Source organism: Callionymus lyra, chromosome 17, assembly GCF_982586985.1.
Source record: "Callionymus lyra chromosome 17, fCalLyr1.hap1.1, whole genome shotgun sequence".
NCBI lineage: Eukaryota > Metazoa > Chordata > Actinopteri > Syngnathiformes > Callionymidae > Callionymus > Callionymus lyra.
In genome coordinates this window covers 1,749,658-1,770,343 of record NC_141834.1, presented here as the reverse complement: position 1 = coordinate 1,770,343, position 20,686 = coordinate 1,749,658, and the positions used below count along the sequence as shown (strand labels likewise).

The window sequence follows — 20,686 nt, the reverse complement described above, 5'->3', positions numbered from 1 at the left end:
ATGGAGAGTGCAGGAAGTGGGCTCAGGCTTTCATCCTTGCTGATCCCGGCTGACACAAGAACTGGCCTGTATTTTTAGAGGAGAAGTCCCTGAAATGACACACTTTTGACAGCTCACAAAATAGATTAAGGCAGGCCAGACATAGATGTCAAAAAACTCTAATTTAAGTTACTTTTTAAAATCTTGGTACCATGTCTTCACTCAGTGCATTAACCTCTTTCACACTAAACTAAGCAAGTCCACTCATTACTTTTGAACACGCTGCCACAGAATGTTGATTCTCATCCCCTGCTGAGATGCCGCTTGGCTGCCCACTCCCACTCAATAATTGGATGATTCCAATAGCAACAAGTCTCCTCTGTGGAGTCTAATCATGCTGTAAATGTTTGACACGACAAGATTCAGGTAATTTTATGGAGTGATTGTCTTGTTACACAAGTTTGCTATCCTGCTAATAAACAATGTTTGTGTTTTAATATATCTAATTGAATTAAGGACAACAACGTTGCATTTCAAAAAGCTAAAACCATCACACAACAAATCCTTTGTCTCTCTCCCTCATCTTTCCTGACTTTAGGAGTGAATGCACATATTTACCTGAATATCGGGGATCAACTCACTCACAACACAATAAGTTAAAGCATTTGCGTCACAAATGATAATAAACCAATTATAAAGATTGTTGTCTGAGAGTCTGTCAGAATTACAATATAGTATGTTTTTGTTTTTTTTCCTCACGAGAACCATGTTTGTCTTAAGTATCTAGTATCATATCACAATTCAAAAACCTATATTACTTATATAAAACATACCAGACTACATGATCGGTTATTGATCAGGAGTGTTTCTCCAGTATTTCCTGGGTCAGTAACAAGAAAAGTTTGGTGTAAACTACCTGTACACCTGAGGTTTACACAACTGCTGACTCTTCCATCCAGGCTGGACATCAATTGATCTTTTGGCCAATTTAAAGAGAGACAACAAGACTACTATGTTGAGGTTAAACTGTTTGGACCCCCAGTCAATGAGAGTAATGCTAGGTTATAACAGCTTAAATATAAATTTAATAAAAAGCAACAACCGTAAAACAGGAAATAAGACTAAAAAGAGGTTGTTGTTTTTTTTCATTTCAAGTAATTTTTTATCATTATAACTGTACAGCGTATGTGCTAGTATTCATGAGCCTATACACTAGAACTAATTCAGGCTACATATATGAAATAAAATGAATTTACGATTACTGGGGAAAGGGATTGAGTCCCTAAATAATGTCATCAAAGGCTGACAGGGAAAAATATTCATCACATCGTGCTGCGCTAACCCCGACACAAATGAGCAGAAATAGGTCAAATGCACCGGTGTGTTGCCTATTTTATGGATTTGCAACAATTTCAGGTTATTTTCAGTCAACACATTAATGCCTCAGCGCACAGCCAAGCAAGCCGAAGAGAAATGAAAACGTCAGTGTTAGCTCTAATGCACACAGTTGCCGTTGCTTATTTGTTGGAGCTGACCTTTTCGTCTACTAGCTGTTGCGTAGCGCGTCCTTTAAAAAAACACAACCGCACCGGCACACACTGAATATGAAAACACTGTGGCCTTATCATTTATCTTAATAAAACAAAGAGGACGGAATGGAAAGTCACAGGGCTGATTGCGAGCGCGGCACACTGACTGAGGATATTTACAGGAGGTGCTAAGCAGCCAAACCTTCCACCTTCTGACTCTCTTTAAATGTCAATGCGTCACCCAAGGCTATCAAAATCGCAATGCCTGATTGGAGGTCTGAGCTCTGGAGAGATTGATAAGTGAGATAGCTTATAAAACGTAGTGAGCTGCAGATGCTTAGCACACAGAGACCCACGATCATGAGTTTCTGCATTTACTTAGAGGTTCATAAGGTCTGTAGCAGCTCTTTTTATTCTGTAAGCCTGAATAAAAGGCTCAAACTTCCGGGACTCTGAATGGTAGACTGATGTCCACATTCCCCTTGGCCTGCGTCATAATCCTCCATTAAATCACCAGATAATTCTATTAATCAGCTCTCGTGTGTTCTTTAATCACAGCGGGAGTGGAGGCCAGACGAGTGAAATCAGATCCAGCCCATCTCCAGACTCCACATTAGCACGGAGCAGTCTGGTTCAATTGATCATGACTCTCTCAGCCAGCTTCCTCAAAGCATAGAGCAAAATCTTCTCTGACAGAAATGCTGTCATTACAAGAACGCAGAGATGTTCTGGTACATTCCGAGGACATGAAGACACTATTTTAAAACTAGCTTCATTTTGGATTTCATAAATTCCCAATGTGTAATGAAGACAAGTAAAGCTTAAAAAGAAAAATCAGGGCAATATAGCCTCCTGAATCTCAAAGATTCATCATAAAATGCAATGTAGGGGTGTATAAAATACATATAATAGATATATATACATATGTAAATCAATGTATCTTTTTCAATACTCTATTTATATTTAACAGCACTGTGTAATTGTGTTTTCTTTTGGCTTCAAATCCTATTTTATTTTTTACCTTACTTCTTTAATGCTTTGTTAAAGTGTGTTTAGTTTCAAATAATTGATTTATTTTAAAGATATACTATTAAAATGTGTATATTCACACCGTTTGTTCCTTTTTTGTGCAATTAAACTTTCGGCCACTAAATAGCAGCACTAATTCATAGCTACAACCGACCAATAAAGTAACCACCCCAGGCCAGACACTTCTGTTAGACAGCTCATGGAGAGAAAAAAAAAAGGATCCAAATCCTACTTAGTGACTAACAGTAGTTTTGGGGATTGGCCCGCTTTGCTTCTGTCATTAGCATTGAGCACTATCAGTCATCCATCTGCCATCAGCTCACTTGACGTCTTATGTCTGCTCACCCTCATGACTGTTTCTGATGTTACTACGTACCTGGGCATGTCATCTCATGTTCAACCAAATATTCAGCAGTACATGTTCAGAGCTCTTTGTTAACATAGAAAGTGACATTGAGTGAGGTCATCCTTTAATGGAAAAAATGATTTTAGACTAAGTTTTTACTCTTGACATGGACAGATCTCATCTGAAAGTTCTGAAACTGGTAACATTAAATAAGATAAACTTAGATAACACTAAGTGTTGTTTGACACGATAAATTCTCTTGTGTGTCCTGCTGCTCCAATCACCCCTGTCTTCTGTGAAGCTTACAGCAATGCATTGTGGAGATTTTTCACTGACAAAATTAAATTGATCAAGGAGATAATCCCTGCCCTTTTGTGTGGTCCCTGCTGTCACTAAGCCTGTCTCCACCTTGTTGGCCTTCTTTAAACTCTTCTTTTAAACTGTAACTCTGGCGGATATTTCGGCACTGGTAAGCAAGATGAAACTCTCCTCTTGCTTGTCTGACGTGCTTCCATGAAGGCTCCTAACTAAAGTGTTTGATGTAATTGGCCCCTGTGTTACCAACATGGTAAACCTCTCCGTTTCCACAGAGGTTTTTCCCAATGCATTTACACATGCCATTGTGGAGCCTTTATTCAAAAAGCCAGGCTTAGACCTGACTAACCTCAGTAATTTCAGGCCTATTTCTAAGCTTCAATTCTTGTCCAAGATCTTGGAGAAGGTCGTGTCTGAGCAGCTGTCATTGTTCCTGGATCAGAGCGACATCCTTGAAAAGTTTCAGTCTGGCTTCTATAAACATCACTATACGAAGACAGCCTTACTGAAAGTGTCCAGTGACATCATTATGTCGACTGATTCGGGCAAATACACTGTTCTGGTTCTCTTGGATCTGTCCTCAGCCTTTGACACAGTTGACCACCAGATCCTGCTGAGAAGACTGAGGGATGAATTGGGAATGTCAGGGTCTTTGCTACAGTGGTTCTCATCAAACCTTTCTGGGCGCAGTTGCAGTGTATCTGCCAATGAAATATGGTCATACAGACTCCTTCAAGAAACCTCTTAAGACATTTTTATTTGTGCAGGCTTTTCCTTGGGACTCCTGTGTTTGTCTTATGTGTCTTGGCCTTTGAAAGCATGTAGCTTAGCTTTAGCTGTATATTGTTATTGTTTGTTAAAGCGCTTTTTGACCCTGGTCTAGAAAGGACGAGGACGAAGGACAACTTATTACTTATTGATGATAGTTTTTAATCACAATTTTGATTGGTTCTTGTAAGTGTCATCTCATTACTCTTTATTTTACATTTTGCACATTAACACAAATTCCTTTGCAGTTCTGCAGCCATTCAGGGTGAGAACCCGCAACCACCTCTCTCTGTATTCTGACTTTCTACCGTCTCAACTTTTTCTTCTCACTGCTGCCTCTGTCCTTCACCGAAGCATTAATGCCACGGCTGACAGCAGCAAGTTCACACACCTGTCAATGTGAGAGAGAACCCTGCACTGGCTCACTGATGCCACTGAGGGAATAGTAAAAATAGAACATTACACTTCCCATCGACCCGGACATCATTGGCCTTAATAAAGGTGTTCACATGCTAAGTGCTTGTGATGAGGCACCAGTGCCAGTTTGGCCGTCTGCCTCGTCTGAATCCGCTGCCACACAAGACCAAAATAACAATGTTACATGTATCAATGACTGTTGCTCCTTTTGATTGGGTTTGCTTTGTAGGTAATTCCAAAAGGGTTTACTGAACAACAATAGGTGTAAATTTAAGTAAAACTGCTTTTGGCATTTGGATTAATTAACATTAATTATATTTAAATTCTAATAAACAATATGGACTAGAATTTAGAGTGAAAATTATATTGGATTAGATTTTATTTTACCTTTTTAAACTGCTGATAACTGAAAAACTATGTGTGTTGGACGACATGTGAAAGCATCAATTGAATGCAATTAGCAGTGCAATGACACTTAGATACTTGATAGTTTTGGTGTGAAAAACATGCCCTATTAATTAAAACTAAGCTATATATATATATATATATATATATATATATATATATATATATATAGCTTAGTTTTAATATATATATATATATATATATATATATACACGTTTTAATTAATAGGGTATGTTTTTCGTTATGTGTGTGTTATGTGTGTGTGTGTGATCTTCTAGTCATTTTATGTACATATGGTATATTTGTTGTATATTATTCAACGTAAGCTTTATTTAAAATGTTATTAATATGTTATAATCTTCTGTTTCTGTGTTGTTGTTTTTTTAAAAAGGTTTCTTTTAGATATTTAAGTAGATTTTTGATCGTCTCCTGTGCTTCTAAAATTATCTTTGATACCACGTTTGTATTTTTTGTCTCTGGTGAACCGGGCTTTATATTATTGTCTATGAATGTGACAGCATGGTGGGGGTTGGGGTGGCATAAAGGTAGTGGGCGTTTGCTGTCAAAGTAGACGCTTCAGCTATGAAGCGCTGCAGGAATCCTCTCCTTCCATTATGCTCCCAGTCTCGGTAGTGTGATGAGCATAGCGAGTCCACAAATCCTCAGTTGCTTTTACGCCTTCTCTATATCCAGATGAGAACGAACCATTCTGAGATAATTAGCCTGCAAAATGTTCTGTGTGAAGCCATTTCATCTCCTTCAAAACAAAGTGTCTCTGTTCCTGGTCCCAGTTTTGTAAAACAGAGCTATCCTTGTCAGACTGATAAGTGCTCAACAACATCGACTGTGATAACACATAAGCGAGCCTCTAATAGGAACATCAGGGAGACAATAACACCAAGCACAAAGACTTCCAGTGCATTACATGCGGCACTAAACTGCTCCACAAATGTCTCTTTTCTCGAAATATCGTTCCTAAGTTGCTCTAATAGACTGAAGTGAGATACTGCACGTAGCTAAGGAAATGTGCCATAATCTGCCATAAAGATTATGGTTGGTGAATTTCCCAAACTAATGATCCACGATAAAAATATTTAACTCAAAGATGGCTTTCTTTATTATTTATATTTCTCTCGTTAAACCCCCTGTCATGATTACACAGCAGTACCCAGTTGAGTCTGCAGCACATGATCTGTATTTACCCCTGACATTAAATGGGTCACACCACTGAAATGTGAAGATCATTCCATAATTATGTAAGCTGTTAGGTTCTTATTACACTGGGCATGCAGGCTTGAAAATATATATTATTCTGCATTTCCTATCTGCAGTGTCCAGACAACCTATTTTAATCTTTCAGTGTCAGAAATATGTATACATATAATATTTACAGTATTAACATCTTGTTTCCACGTGATAAAGCACAAAATACAACATAGTATATCACTACCAGCATCATATAAGTGCACCATGAAAAAGACATTTAGAGCAAAGCTCATTTCATCACATAAAAAGAGGGTACAATTGGTTCACATTTTTTTGCAATGCATATTTAGCAAAACTTGAACTGTTTCAGTGATGCATATGTTGTGCGCCGCCACTTAAATCTCCCTCTCTTACCACTCTGCTGAGATGTTGTTGGCCACACTTCAGGATGGATGCACTCCTTGTTTTTGGCCATAGACTCAAACTGTGATTGGTCATTTTATCCCCTCACTGTGACAAGAACGCAGGTGAAAAGCAATAATAATAATAATGAGGATAAAATCAAAAGAAATTACATTAAATAGGTCGTTTTTTTGTGTCTAATTTCAGGCATTCTCTCCCTGTGAAGAAGAACCTGGTTTTCTACTCCCTTTTATAAACACACTTATCCTTCTTTTATTTACAGGAATGAAATAAACTGACCACAAATGATCCACCAAATAAACAACTTCATTTTAAGAAACAAGAAAGTATTTACTTTTTCTTAATAACTTGTATAATTACGTAGCTTTGAAGTACGTTTACATATACATCCTTATGTGTGTGATTTAATCTCAAAATAAATGTTCCTGCACAGTTAAAGCGATTCTATGCGATTTTAAGTCGAGGGACGCCACTGGACTAAAGTGGTAGTGTTTAGCCCGACAGGAGACCACATTTCCCATGAGCACTCGCTTAACGTCGCAAAAGTTACCATGTCCCAGTTTGCAGCAGTTTGAACGAATTTTCATTGGCTGAAGGAAGGACGGATATCGATGAGGTAATGAATCAGATTGTGGATAATAAAATATCATATGCGTTATGAAGGCTTTGTAAATAACGTTTAATTTTGTTTTTGTACAACCACAATCAGCGCGATTAAGTTGGAGCCGCAAGACTTAATAAAACGTTCTATAAGATAGTTTCACAGTGAACTAATGAACACATCACGAGATTGTCTGAATATCAATTTGAACGAGTATATTCAGTAGTGACAGAAGTGACGTATGCCGTGAAGAAGTTATTTGTTCATTTTTATTTTTATTCAGCATGTTCACACCATCCCCAAGAACTTTTACAGTGAAAATAAAAATCACACAAAACACCTCAATTCACGGTCATTCAACTAGTTTTAAGTTGATGTGTCATCACAAGTTATTTTAGTACAAAAATATGAAGGTACCCAAAACTGCCGAGAGCCGCTTTAACGGATTCATTTAAGTTGATTGAACAGAATCTCACTTGGCGAGGGAAAGAAGGAAGAACTGGAGTCGTCTATATTACTATTGCACCTCTTGTTATTTATGTAAATATGATTGTGTATATATTATATAGCGCAGATTTATCTTTTATTCCATTTAGATTTTCTTTCTCGATTTTATTTCTGGGTGTTTTTATTTCTCTTGCTGCTGTTAAACCGAATTTCCCCTCGCGGGACTAATAAAGGTTTTCTGATTCTGATTCTGATACTGCAAACAAAAGCGTCAAAGTCAACCTCAGACCTCGGACAACAGTGATGATGCAACAAAATAAAAAGGTATAAGTGAGACCACTAAATCTCTGGAGACGTTTTGACAACAATAAGCAGCTGCAAGTCATTATGCCTGCTCTGGAATAACATGAGCTTTTCCATCACAATGTGGTGAACTTAAGAGAGCGCCACTTCAAACAATAGAAGCAGCCAAATTAAAGCAGATTGCCGTCTCAACACATGACTCACTGTCCCGTGTGTGGGTGAGGAAAATGCAAAGTAGTGTCTTTTCTTAAAGTAGGTGGACGAGAACAATTTCACATAAGTATTCTATTTTAGAAACAGGACAATTTCTTCTCAAGGTTTTCCTTTAAGTTGGAAATCGGCTTACGTGCATCTCTTGAACCTTGAGCTGCACATATCTCATAAAAAAGAAAGATTTCACTTTTAATTCAACTATGAGTGTACTGTGAGTCAGACATTGCGTGAGCAGTTGGTTGTGTAGGTGGTGGTGTTAAACATCCTAATTTGGGTATTAAGTATTTTTAAGAAAAGATGTAGGAAGGAGGACCAGTTTACTTGGAGGAGGAGGAGAAGCACGTTATGAACTTTTATAGAAACATGAGCCAGCAGTGAATAACCAAAACTCACTTTACAGCAAATCTTTTATCAGCAAAATAAGTTTGAGGAGAAATAGTGTTGCATCAGATGAACATTCATTTTTCAATTATTATAATACTTAAGTTTTTGTTTTTCGCATGAGGTTATTGATGAGGATTGCAACAAAGAATATATTTTAGCTTCTAAATTTAAATATAAATGTTTTAGTAAAATGGTACTATAAAATGTTTATACATTATAGCTGTTAAAATCAAATCAAAATTCCACAGAATGTATAAATACAAATCGATATTTTGTATTTGATATTTGTTCTGATTGAACCATGACATTCACTCCCAATAAAAGTTATTTTTTTGTCTTAGAATTTGCTTTAAAAAAACTTTGCCATACTTATTCAGATTTGGTTCAGAAAGAGGAAGGTTACTTATGCAAGGCTACAGAATCTAATAGACTCTCATCTGAAGAGAAGGTCAAAACTCTGGCCAAAAGCCCAAAGAAGCCTGTGCAACAACAAGTTTAGAAACCAAGATTTTCGAATTACGGTTTGTCGTTTTCTGATCAATGATTGGAAATTAAAGTCTACAATCTGCAGAATGTCAGGCTTTAAACACAGATGACGAGAACAATTATGTGTTGACAAGCATCAGAAACTACAGAGGATGAGTTTGAAAAACATCTTATTATTCATAGACAATTAATATTTCATATTCTGATACAAAATGACTCTACTTTGGAAGTGAACGGCATGACTCAACCTGAAAACAAAACACAAATGAAAAACATTAAATATAAAATATTGATCTGTGTCAAAACATTCCTTGAATACAGTTATTTCAACAGAAATTATTGGCCTGGAAAATGATGTCAATTTTTTGGGGCACCCTGTAATTTCAAGAATTTAAAACCAAAATTACACATAATTACAATATCTTGTGTGGCACTGCACATTACCAACAAAACATAAATAAACATTTTAATTGAGGGTGGTTTCATCCTATTCCCATTTGGGGTTGGTTCGTTTTTTAGGTCAGTGAGAAGGATTTTTTTTTTCTTCGTTACCCGTCTCAACAGGTGCTGGATGGAAAACTAGCACGAAGCAGTCAAATATGACATTTAGAAATGACATTCAAACTGTTTACTGGAGTAATTGTTCGTACAGCCGGAGAGTTATCACGTCTACCTATAAGCCGGCAGTGATGAAGTGCATAAGAAAAAAAGCTGTCACTGCAGACCAAGGGAGTTATTTCTGCATCTCTTCCTGTTCCAAATAATCTCTAAACCACATTGTTTGTTCTCCAGAGAGCACCCGGCCTAATGCAACTGCCATTAGTCACACTGGCAGAGTGAAAGAGGAGGGTCCAGTCTGTTTCTTTGCGAATCTCCCTTAATCCTTAGCTATTAAACTCCCAAATAGTAGCGGGGAACAGTCGCTGTGCAGGGTTTAGCTCCAGAGCTCCGAATGTAGCAGTGGGGGGTCAGGCGGACATTTGTGATGCAGATTCTCCCCAAGAAGAAGACCACCAATAGTTTATGGCAAACACTCACTTACACCCTCACACGTCAGCGTCTCAGCAGCCATGTGATGGCAAGAGGTTTAGGATTTGATTTAGCTGTCGAGAAGCGGGAGCTGTGTGACTGACACGCTGTTGAGTTAATTCATTAACGCGGGTGTCAAACTTCACTCATCTTGTTTCCCGCTGATATTCAAAGTCTGACACACTTCCATCCAAGAATAGTTTCAAATATAACGATGCCATCATGCGCTGAAGGAGCAGCACTAGAGGAAATGTCACACACGACATCACAGCTGTGAATGACACTCGTGGTTCAGCCCCAGCAAGAAATGTTCAAAGCAGCGTAGAACCTTTATTTCACACAACGCATCACAGAAATTAGATCATTTTTTCTTCAGTGTAGAAACTAAAAAAAAGGAAGATCGACAAAGATGAAAAAAAACTTCTTAGTAAACCGATCTCAAGACTTTTACAAAAACCACTACATCAGCAGATCCATGACTAAACCCTTTCCTCAGCTACTGATTAGTTCTGACGGGTGAGTCCAAAGTGGCTTCCTCGCAAGAGTAGATATGTAATCTCTTGAGTCTCTAATATTCACATGATACACCTGAGCCACTTACACTGACTGTTTTTTCGATGAGGTTTGAAACCGAGAACGTTAGTTGACTGAGGCACCAGTCAAGACTATATTTCCGGGATCCAAATCCAGCCAGCCTAGAGATTGAAGCGATGGAAGTGATGGAAACACTCAAATCTGACCACTTCCACTGTTAGTTTATTTCTGACCGTGTCGGTAGATATGTCTGTGCGTCAAAGGTTGACATAAAACAGTATTTATATTTGCACGCGCACCTCTCTGACGATTGGTCAACATCAGAAATTGGTGACGATGATGATTTAAAAGTAGACACTTTAGAAGAAAACAAGAGTCCTGGAGAACAACTGCTCGAGTGTAATCTGCTGCTGTGGTGGTGAAATCAAGCACCTCCGTGTCGCTCCAAATTTGTTTCGAGTTTGCGTCTGTTGCAGTGATTAATACCGAATCTATCTTTATGGCCTATCTTTTTGGGACTGCTTTGATCTGCCTTCTACTTTTTAGAAAATAAATAAATAGGAGGTTAACTTGTCATAGGTTCTGCCTATTGAGTGAAGATGTAATTAGATCAGTCAGCTGTCATTTAAAACTGCTGCTTTGGTCCATCAAAGATCGCTGGATAGAATTAATTTGAAATGTTCAGATTGCTTCAACCAAAGTGGGACAATCCAATGAATAAAAAAATGTGTTTTCCCCTTCTGTGGATGAGTTAGACATAATATGTACATAAGTGTACCATCAATACTTTCTCAATTATAATTGAAGCTGTTATTTCTGAGAAACTTTCTTGCAGAGAAAAATCAAAGGCCAGATGGAATGACTTGGGAGTGTCTACATGCAGATTAAAGTTGTGTACCAGTGAAACTGACAGTGAGCTCACAAATTGAGAGATAAAGCCCGACATCCTGATTAAGGCCCTGGGGTGTCACATCATTGTTAAATCTTTGTGTATTGGCTAGAGGATTTGTCATCACTGTAACTGGTGATTTGTGTCTGATAAAGGAACGCAGAGAAGAGGCTTAAGAGTTGGTGGGAGCACGAGAAAACGAGAGTTTGTTTCTCAGGGTGTACAGATCCTCCCAATTATCCGGCAAACAATGACAGGCAGCGACTTTTGTCGCTTTGTGTCAGAGCATCCGGTACGTTTACTTAACACGTCTGCCATACACGCCGTCACCAGTTAATTGGGAGGGTGCCGACTTAATCTGCTTGACCAAGTGAAACACCACTTTGTTTTGGCGTTGACGGAAATGTCAAAAATAATTTATAGAAAAAGATAGAAGCACCAACCTCACAGCGTTTTAAAATATTTTGGATTACCTCCTTGATTTAATATACTTATTTTAAAATCCTCCTATATTATATTCAAACCTTAAAGAAACTGAATTCTGAGAAGTAACATGACTTCCGTCCCCAAGTAAAATGTAGGGATGTCCCATTGACAAATCATATCATTAAAATATACCAATTACAATTAAGTGTAAAATCCCATGAACACCCACTCTTTGAATTTGCTTTATTTAAATAAATATCCTACATCAAAAAGCCTGTGAAACTAAGGCAGAAGCAACACAAGATAATTAAGACTGTTCTTTTGAATGGTGTACACTAGTATGAGCAGTTATAGTCAAGTGAACCTTCAATGAACCCTGTTGTTGTTCCACTTTCCAAATGTCCCTCTTCACCTCATGCAATATCTGTTGTTCGTTGCCTTATTGTAAATTAAGGATTTTATTGGATGGGGAAGATGAGACTTGGGTGTCAGCATTTTGTGTGTTGTTGTTATCCCTGCGTGCAGCGTCTCTAGAGACAAGTGGAAGAAAAAAAAACATTCAAACCATTTGTCTTCTATTAATGCATTCCATCAGCGTCATAGTTGAATATTGTGACTGAGGAAAAAGTATTTCTTTTCATCCTGTGAGATGTCTCAGATGACAAGATTACATCTTAATGAACGTTGGAGGAGATTACATCCTTCGAGACTCCTGCTAATTAAATTTGTGAACCCCCCCAAAATCATCTCCGTGTCCCCGGTGACTCTTTGTCCGACTCTGCCATAACTATGTCACTGAGATATTCAGAACAGTATACTTTGGCAGTCCATAATTCATGAGAGCTGAAATTTAAGTCGCTTAACTTACAAGGGTGGTCTGAGTAAGTTAATGTGTCATGGCTGTGGAGAGATACCAGTATTTCCAAATACTGTTTCTGCATTAAGACCACCCAACACATCTGGAAACATAAGCTCCTATGACTTCACCTTGAATGCTTATTGCAAGGAGATGTACACTTGAAGAAAAAACTAAGTATAAGGTTTAAACACTGATGTAGAAAGATATATTCAAGGAATTGTATTGTCTTGCATTGTAATCCATTTTGAATGAATAAACATTCTGAGATACAATGTTGGAACTACATATAATTGAATTAGTAAAACATTTATAACCTCCTCGTACTGAGATATATACTAGCCTGTTCTAATATCCAAAATATCAAAACATTTTTAAACTATTGACAAAGCAAGTCCGTAGAACGGGGTACAGCTGGCACTATCGATTAAGCAACCCTTTTAGTTTTAGAGTTTGACAGATTTCCATCTCTTGCATGAGTCATTATGGCTTCCTGACCTTCAGTCATTTGTTAGTATCAACTTGCTCTTTTTCATCACTCAATCTTGTTTCTCCCTTGCTCATCGAGATGTCATTCATGGTAGTATATGGAAATATACTGCTCAGGTATATAATATAATCCTCATAAGCTACATTTTTTTCAATTATCTGTCCCAAAAGAAGAAAGTTTCAAAGTGTAGCTTTCAGATCATTGACTAAATTTTGAGCAAATCTTTAACAAAAAAATAAAAAAATAAAAAAATATTTTGAAAGTCTACCGTTTACTCAATGACACTTACTCTCCTTAAGTTTAATATTTTAAATGCTATTAGCATTTTTACGCGGTTGTATTTAAGTGATTATGTATAATAATTATCTATATTTTCCCTTTCCTCAAAGCAAGCGAAAGTTTATTTCTAGCCATTTCTTAGGTTTGACCTTGTTAATATTATTGTTAATATTATAGAAGGGTGGTATGAATGCAAATTCTAGAGAACTGGCATAGTTGAGGGTGTGGCACAGTGGGATGTAATACAGTTGTAGCAGTTTATAACGTGCTACTTCGGTGTATTGCAGTCGCAATTATGTGTTTGAATTGTCTTCTCACCCCATTGGAGTGGCTGGAGGTGAGAGGCAAGTACACGAGGGGAAGCATTTGGCCAGGTTTCCTTGTCTCAAAGGTGTTTATGCGTGTACTAACTTCCATGAATCCAGATGTGAGCCCATCTGCTCCGAAGGTCTACCGGCCCTTTCAGCCGGCATAATCTTTTATTGTTGTTTTATTTCCAATAATTAAAGCAGCTCCAGATGGTTTTGGTACACACGCAGGAACAACAAATACAATTTGCTTCTGCGTTGCTCAGAGCACGAGCACAGCTGAAAGCCGCGGCAGGTGGAGACTCCTGACTCGCCGCGGCCACGAAAGAATTCCAGACAACAGCTTTCTCGGGTTAAAAAGGTTGATGGTAATTGCCAGCGGCCTGTTCGGGCCCCGGCACATGGACATTCAGCATTTTCAGCCCTTTCTCTCAGCGGAGCAGAAGTAGTGAGCCACTAACTCATTATGATTTCCAAGTGTGATGATCTGAATAAAAGGGGAGGGGGTGAAGCAGGGGGTTGAAGACGTAATTAGTTTTCCACACTGCAGGAGACAGTATGCTGATGAGACAATGAAAGACGAGAAAAAGCCAAGCTGTCAATCTCGCTCCATTCTTTCATCTCACAAAAGCACCAGTGAATAATGCACACACTTTCTCACACACACACACTCGCAACGGCCGTTCCTCTGCAGAGCCAATTCTCCGACCGCTCAAAGGATTCGGAAAACAAACAGGTTCCAGGTCAAGACAGTTTTAGAAATGGGTCCTCACATCAAATAGATCTGAACTGTCTCATAACCACGTCCATGAGGACCACATCAGTGGAAGAAAACAGACCCAGATATTGCACATCAATTCAGTTGATATTTCTATTCGGGCTCACTGGGAAAAACACTTTTATAATACTGTTATCTGGCATTTGAACATTTTTTCTCCATCAGCAGGATTGTATCATTTTTTAAGGTAATTCCTCACAACCAGGAAGGGAAACAACATAGTTATTGAACTAAAACATGAATGATTAAGGCGTGTTGGAATGACCAACTGATGGCAGTCAGTCACAGTCTGCTTTTATTACCCTTGGAAGACCTTTTAACTCCTTGTACAGGAAATGAAACACTCGAGCTCTCTCGGTGTGGCCAGTATCAGCTGGTGCAATGACTTTTCCAGCCATGTGTTCCCGATAAAGGGAATCACCGGGAGTCACAGGTGCATGCTGACAGGGCGTGCGGGACTGTTTAAAATCAAGCTTAACATTGACATGTATGCACTGTCAAATGGACCTTTCTATCGACAGTCTTTACTTGACCCACTAAAGAAAGCATGTGTCCACCTACATACATACACGTCCCTCTGCACCATCCGACTGACCTACATACAGTTCATCAGGGAAATAGTCACTGTGTTTCATGTTTTACTTAACATTTTGTCATACTTCCCCCCTTATTTAAAAATGGTACGCATAACATTGCACACACAGTAGACTACAGTGACAACATGTTTTTTGCAAAAGTGTTCAGAATAAAATAAGCTTAAAATAAATAAATCGGTTTTCACAGCCTTTGCTCATTTTTTTGGCAGCAAATACATTTTAAAATGTGATGCCAAAATCTATCTTTGGGCGACCGTCCCTATTTGCTGAACCTCTCATTGATCGTGTAGGCTGGGTGGCAATGGTACACGACCATTATCAGATCTCTCAGAAGATAATCAGTCAGAATCGAGGATGGCTTCTGGCTGGGCCACCCAAGGACATTCACAGTGAAAACATTCCTTTGATATCTTGGCTGTGTGCTTACGATTGTTATTTTACCGAGGTTCACCCACCGCCCCTGGTCAAGTGGGCTCATGGGAAGTTATTTTTATTTAGAATGTCTCGCTATAATCCTCATAAGGCTACCACCATCACTCTTCTTGGAATAGTATCGGTCTGATGAGAGGACGTGGAGTGGACGTTATAAAACAGTAATCCCCTATTTTAACAAATAAAGACAAAGAAAACAGATGGGCTTTCTTAAAATTGCAATTTTCTACATTTGTGAACAAAATCTGGATGTTATTTCGGGATAAGTGAAGTTTACTTATTTGAGTTTTCAAGTAATTTTGTTGTATTTAAATATTTCAGTTGCATTGATGTTTCTTTTTTTTTCCTTGAAAGATTGTTGTGTTTTAATACAGTGTTGTTCAGTTACTTAATATGATTGTTTAATTATTCAATTATTTAATAAGATTGTATAATTATTCAATTATTTAATAGGATTTTATAATTATTTTAAAATATCCTATACTATACTAAATGTTGACATATATATTATTCATGTTTGAGGTGTAAAAGCTATTTAAGTTAAAGCTGCATTTTCTTGATACATTGACTTTCCCCAGGCAGGACTGAGTGGGACAGAATGAGAGTTAAGTTTGATTTTCATAAAACTGTCAAATCATTTTCAACAGGCAAAATTGAACAACGTTCTATATTATTTTTTCTTCCACTGGTGACTCAAATGTTTTTGTTGAAGGGTCGTATTAAATCGACTGCAGTCGGAGTATTAACCTGATTCTATGCAATATAGTTAAAAGGAGAAAAATCTCTTGACTCTGCAACAAAATATACAAAACCTAATCTCACTCCAGTGACAAGAAAGACTGCTGTTGCTGAAGTGATAGACTCCTGGAAAAACTGTATAACTGAAGTGCTAGAATATCAATGCGTGTGCTTACTGTTATTTTACGCCCAATTCTCTGTTTCAAGCATTTGTTAATTGTCTGTGCAAAGACCATAAAGTATGCAAAAAATGTTTAATATTGAATGGAGAGAAGAATTCAGGTTGAAGAAGGGGACAACATGTTAACTTTCTAAAGTGGAGCCATTTTTTCCAGAAAAAAATAAAATAAAACGCATTTCCCAACTATTTTATATACATTTGACAAAGCTCAACAATAACAATGCAATCTTTCCTTGCACGTCCCACACCTCACCATTATACGGATACTGTTTCTCAGCATGAAGACGATGCACATTCCTGGAACTTCACAGCATTGATAAAAATGCAATTCTCATCCTTTGTTCTCAGGTCGCACCATGCCATTTGTCCCACGCTTCATCTGTCGAACTAGACGAATATCTTCATTAGCGGCACACACTGTGAGGCATAAATATGTGTCCGACTAACTTGGGAGGGAATACATTAGGGTTTCCTTTTTGTTCACAGTGACATATCTCATCAGCTGCCCCTCAGGTGAGTTGTTCTGACCTATGCCAAAAAAACATCCACATGCAGCAGGATTTTAGTGATTTATATACGACACTATAGTGTTGCAACACTTGCATCAATGGATGCAGCACTGGCAGCAATGTTAGCAATAGCACGTGTGTGTTTAGAGATGTTGAAATACAGAAAGAGAAAAACATTTTTGTATTATTAAAATGTCAAATTGATCTTGGATAGAAATGCAAAACTAATCAATCAGCTTGGTCGCTTAATCAGAAAGAAAAAAAACCTGCCAAAAAAACAGGCTAGAATAACAAACCTGTCAAATACTTCACATGATAGAGTCTTGTGGAAAATAAAATTGCAGAAAGAAAGATTTGTCAACCGATTCCAGCGGGGTGGGAGTCTGACTACTGTAGGGAAGGAACCTTAGAAGAAACAAATATGTTGCCTCGATCTTTTTTCTGCTCCCTGGCAAATGTCTTAATAATTAAAGTGTGTGTGTATGTGTGTGTGCGTACTCCTGTGAAACACAGCCCACAGTGTGAAGCCGGCCTGAGAATCAATTCTCCTTTTTCACTCCTTCAAAACAAAATACTGTTGCAGAAAAAGACTTAAAAACGGAAAAAAAAAGAAATGACATTGGCAATACAGATTGAGTAGGCTGGCCCTTGAAAATAATACAGCATCAGAAATCATATTTGTGAATTTAGATTAAAATGTAATTTGAAATGTAAAAAGTAAGACTATTAGAATAATAGGTTTGATAAGAATCATTTGATGAATCCGTAGAAAAAGGGAAACAATTAAACTGACTAACTTTGTCTCCTGCCAGTAGAGGCATCTTAAAAGTTCTCAAGGGCCACCCGTCAGCTCTCTCTTAGTGTTACTCTTCCCAGCTGAGTGTTTGAGTAACGCTGGATAATATCAGCTTTATCTTTAGAGGTCCAAAATAATATCCCGGTGCTGTTTACAGATGCCGTAAAATGATAATGCTGGGGATCTACAGAGGCAGCAAGGCGGTGTGCTGCACCGACAGGGCTGCCTGCACACTAAGAAAAGTCCTCACAACTGCTGCAACGGCAAGCAAGTGAGGGGGAAAGCGTCTGAAGGATGACTTGCTCAAGCATGGAACATTGTGGGGGATTTAGGGAGCTCGTCTGCCAGCAATGAAAGCCTGAAACAGGATACTTGGCGAGATTAATTACCTAGATAGGGCAACGATAATTCCATTTAAATGGGAAAGTAATTAAAGTGCACCTTCCATGAAAATTATTCATTGCTGACGGATTGGGTGACAGACAAATCAGGAGGCATTTACAGAAAAAGCTACAGGTTAAGTGCTGGGAACACTGACACCACTGCCGTTTTTATTGCTGCTGCTGAACCTGCGACAGCGAGAGGAAGGGAGGGGACGACCGACAGGTAACATAAAACGGGGCACAAATGCTACAAAGGAGTATCCACTACAGGCGAAATTGAAACTGGTCAGAGGGGACTGCTTGCGTTGAATCGAGCCCCCTGTTGCTGGCTACAGTGGATGACGGTCACACTTGGGCATCCCCAGTGATGTGTGACTTTCACAAATTTCCACTCAGCTAAGACAAAGTATCAGTCAGACGGAGAATCAACTCAGTCAAAGGCTTCTTTTCAACATGTTTTCTTTTCCTCTTTCACGGGTGAGCAATTACTCCAGTCTTAGCTTTAGACTAACTTTTTAACCAAGGTTTGAAAGTAAAATAAATTATAATTCGTGTCATTTATGACTGGCTAAAATGATGTAAGTTATAAGTAATTAAAGTAAATAACGATTAATTAATGAATACAAATAAAAACCTTGGAAAAAATCCCTCAATTACTGAAATTATGTCCTTGTACAATATTGGTTCAAGAGGATTTACCTGAAAAGGTTTACTGATAATTATCATCACTTACTTATCTAATTGCACTTCCCTACAACCAACGTCTCTTCCTCTGCATCAAAACACTGCAAATCATCGCATCAGTAAAATGGAAGATGAAAATTGTTTAATGAGGCACTAAACAATTAGAACACTTTGGAAATTCAGGAGGAAAATGATGTCTGACACATTTACAATGGTCATTAAATTAGGCTTTGACAGCAAACATCCATTAGTGATGAAGTCGTTTAGAGGACAAGAGAACACCCGCATCTCTCCTCAGTTCTCAGACTTTCTTGTCAGAAAAAATAAATAAATCTAACATCATAAAATTGTTCAGAAATATAATCGTGTTTAAACTTTATTCCAAAACGTTCAGTCTTAAAATATCAATGGGAATCAATCCAAAATGTGTTATTAACCAATAATTAACTTGAGAGTGAGCATGTACCACAATTTTGATTTATTCAGAAATATCCTTGACAAATATAAACTTTCCCACTGTTGAGAATATATGTATAGAATGTATATAAACCCCAAGGCTTACCCTGATTTACCTGAACAGGCATGGCCTTCTTTATCAAAGTACTTCCAGTAACGTACAGTATGGCAGAGAGTTATTGGTCTTTCCATGTCTCCTTTCCCCGTTTTTCGTTAGTGATTTTTAGTAATTTGACTTGTTTTCAGGATTTTACAAAGTGTTTTTATTTTGTTGCCTCTTTTAAAGATCAGACCTGAGTTACTCTTTATTCCAACTATAACAGATAAATGATTATATTGCTTAGATACTTCGTCTTAGTACAGATAGACTAACAATATATTTTTATTTGGTCCAAATCAGGCTCCAAGTTAATGAAACACACTATTATATAGAAATACTTTTTCACATATAAATTGTGAATATTTGCGTAAAGCATAACACGCTGCACTGGGAGTAATTCATTTTCCCAAGGTGACTTGCCAATTCATAAGGTAATGTTAATTTAATCTTCTAACAGACGCACTCGTATCTTATATTTACAAAATATAATTTGAGGAAGAAACTACTTGCAAGGTTATTTAGTTCTTGTTAACTTACCGACACTGTTGCCAAGTGTGTGAAAACAATTTTAAAACATGAAATAGAAATGAATAAATTCCAAAATCCATTAATGTGAGTGTTATGAAAATTCTTTGATTCTAAAACTCAATTTAACAGGCAGAAAAAAAACAAGATATGTACCTGATCAGACTATGTGATCATGATTTTACTTCAGCAAAAAATTCTCTGAGTGGAAACGTGTTGCTGGTCAACCCAGGAAGTCGACATTCAAGCCACTTTTCATGAACACAGGTCTGCTCATTCTTAAGATATGTTTACTAATCAGATCTGGAAGCTATTCAAGTGGTCTAAAGATAGAAGTCAGCATACCCCACTAATGCGCACACAGAGGGGCACGCACACGCCTGCAGACACACACACACCCAACCCCCAATACACCCCCACACACACACACACATTAGCTATTCATCTCTTCTGCCTCCACTGTGATCTTAGCTCAGAAGCTGCTTGAATAAATATTAATGGTTATTCTACAAGCGGTGACCGCTCAGCAGCTGCAAAACAAAAGGCCTTGTTTACAAGTGCGACTGAGCAAAGTGTAGGTGTGCGCCACTTTCTGCTCACAATGCATTGCTGATTGAAACACGCTCGGAATTCCCATCCAAGTGCAAAAACCACGGCGTGATGAATTTCTATTCAGGCACCGTGAGGACGGAGCAGTGGAAATCCAGCTCATGAACCCGCGCATAAAAACTCATTTATGACGAAGCTGAGAAGTAATTACGTTTCTGGGAACAATAAGAACTCGGCACCTTGCGAAGACTCAAGACTTATCACATATTTCCTTTGGAGTAATTAGGTAAAGTGTGA

General features: G+C 38.0%; 1 protein-coding gene across 4 annotated transcripts in view; it reads right to left on the bottom strand.

Moving 5' to 3' along the window:
• Positions 1-20,686, bottom strand: part of epha7 (eph receptor A7) — a 68,289-nt gene that overhangs the window by 18,819 nt on the left and 28,784 nt on the right. The window lies entirely within an intron of this gene.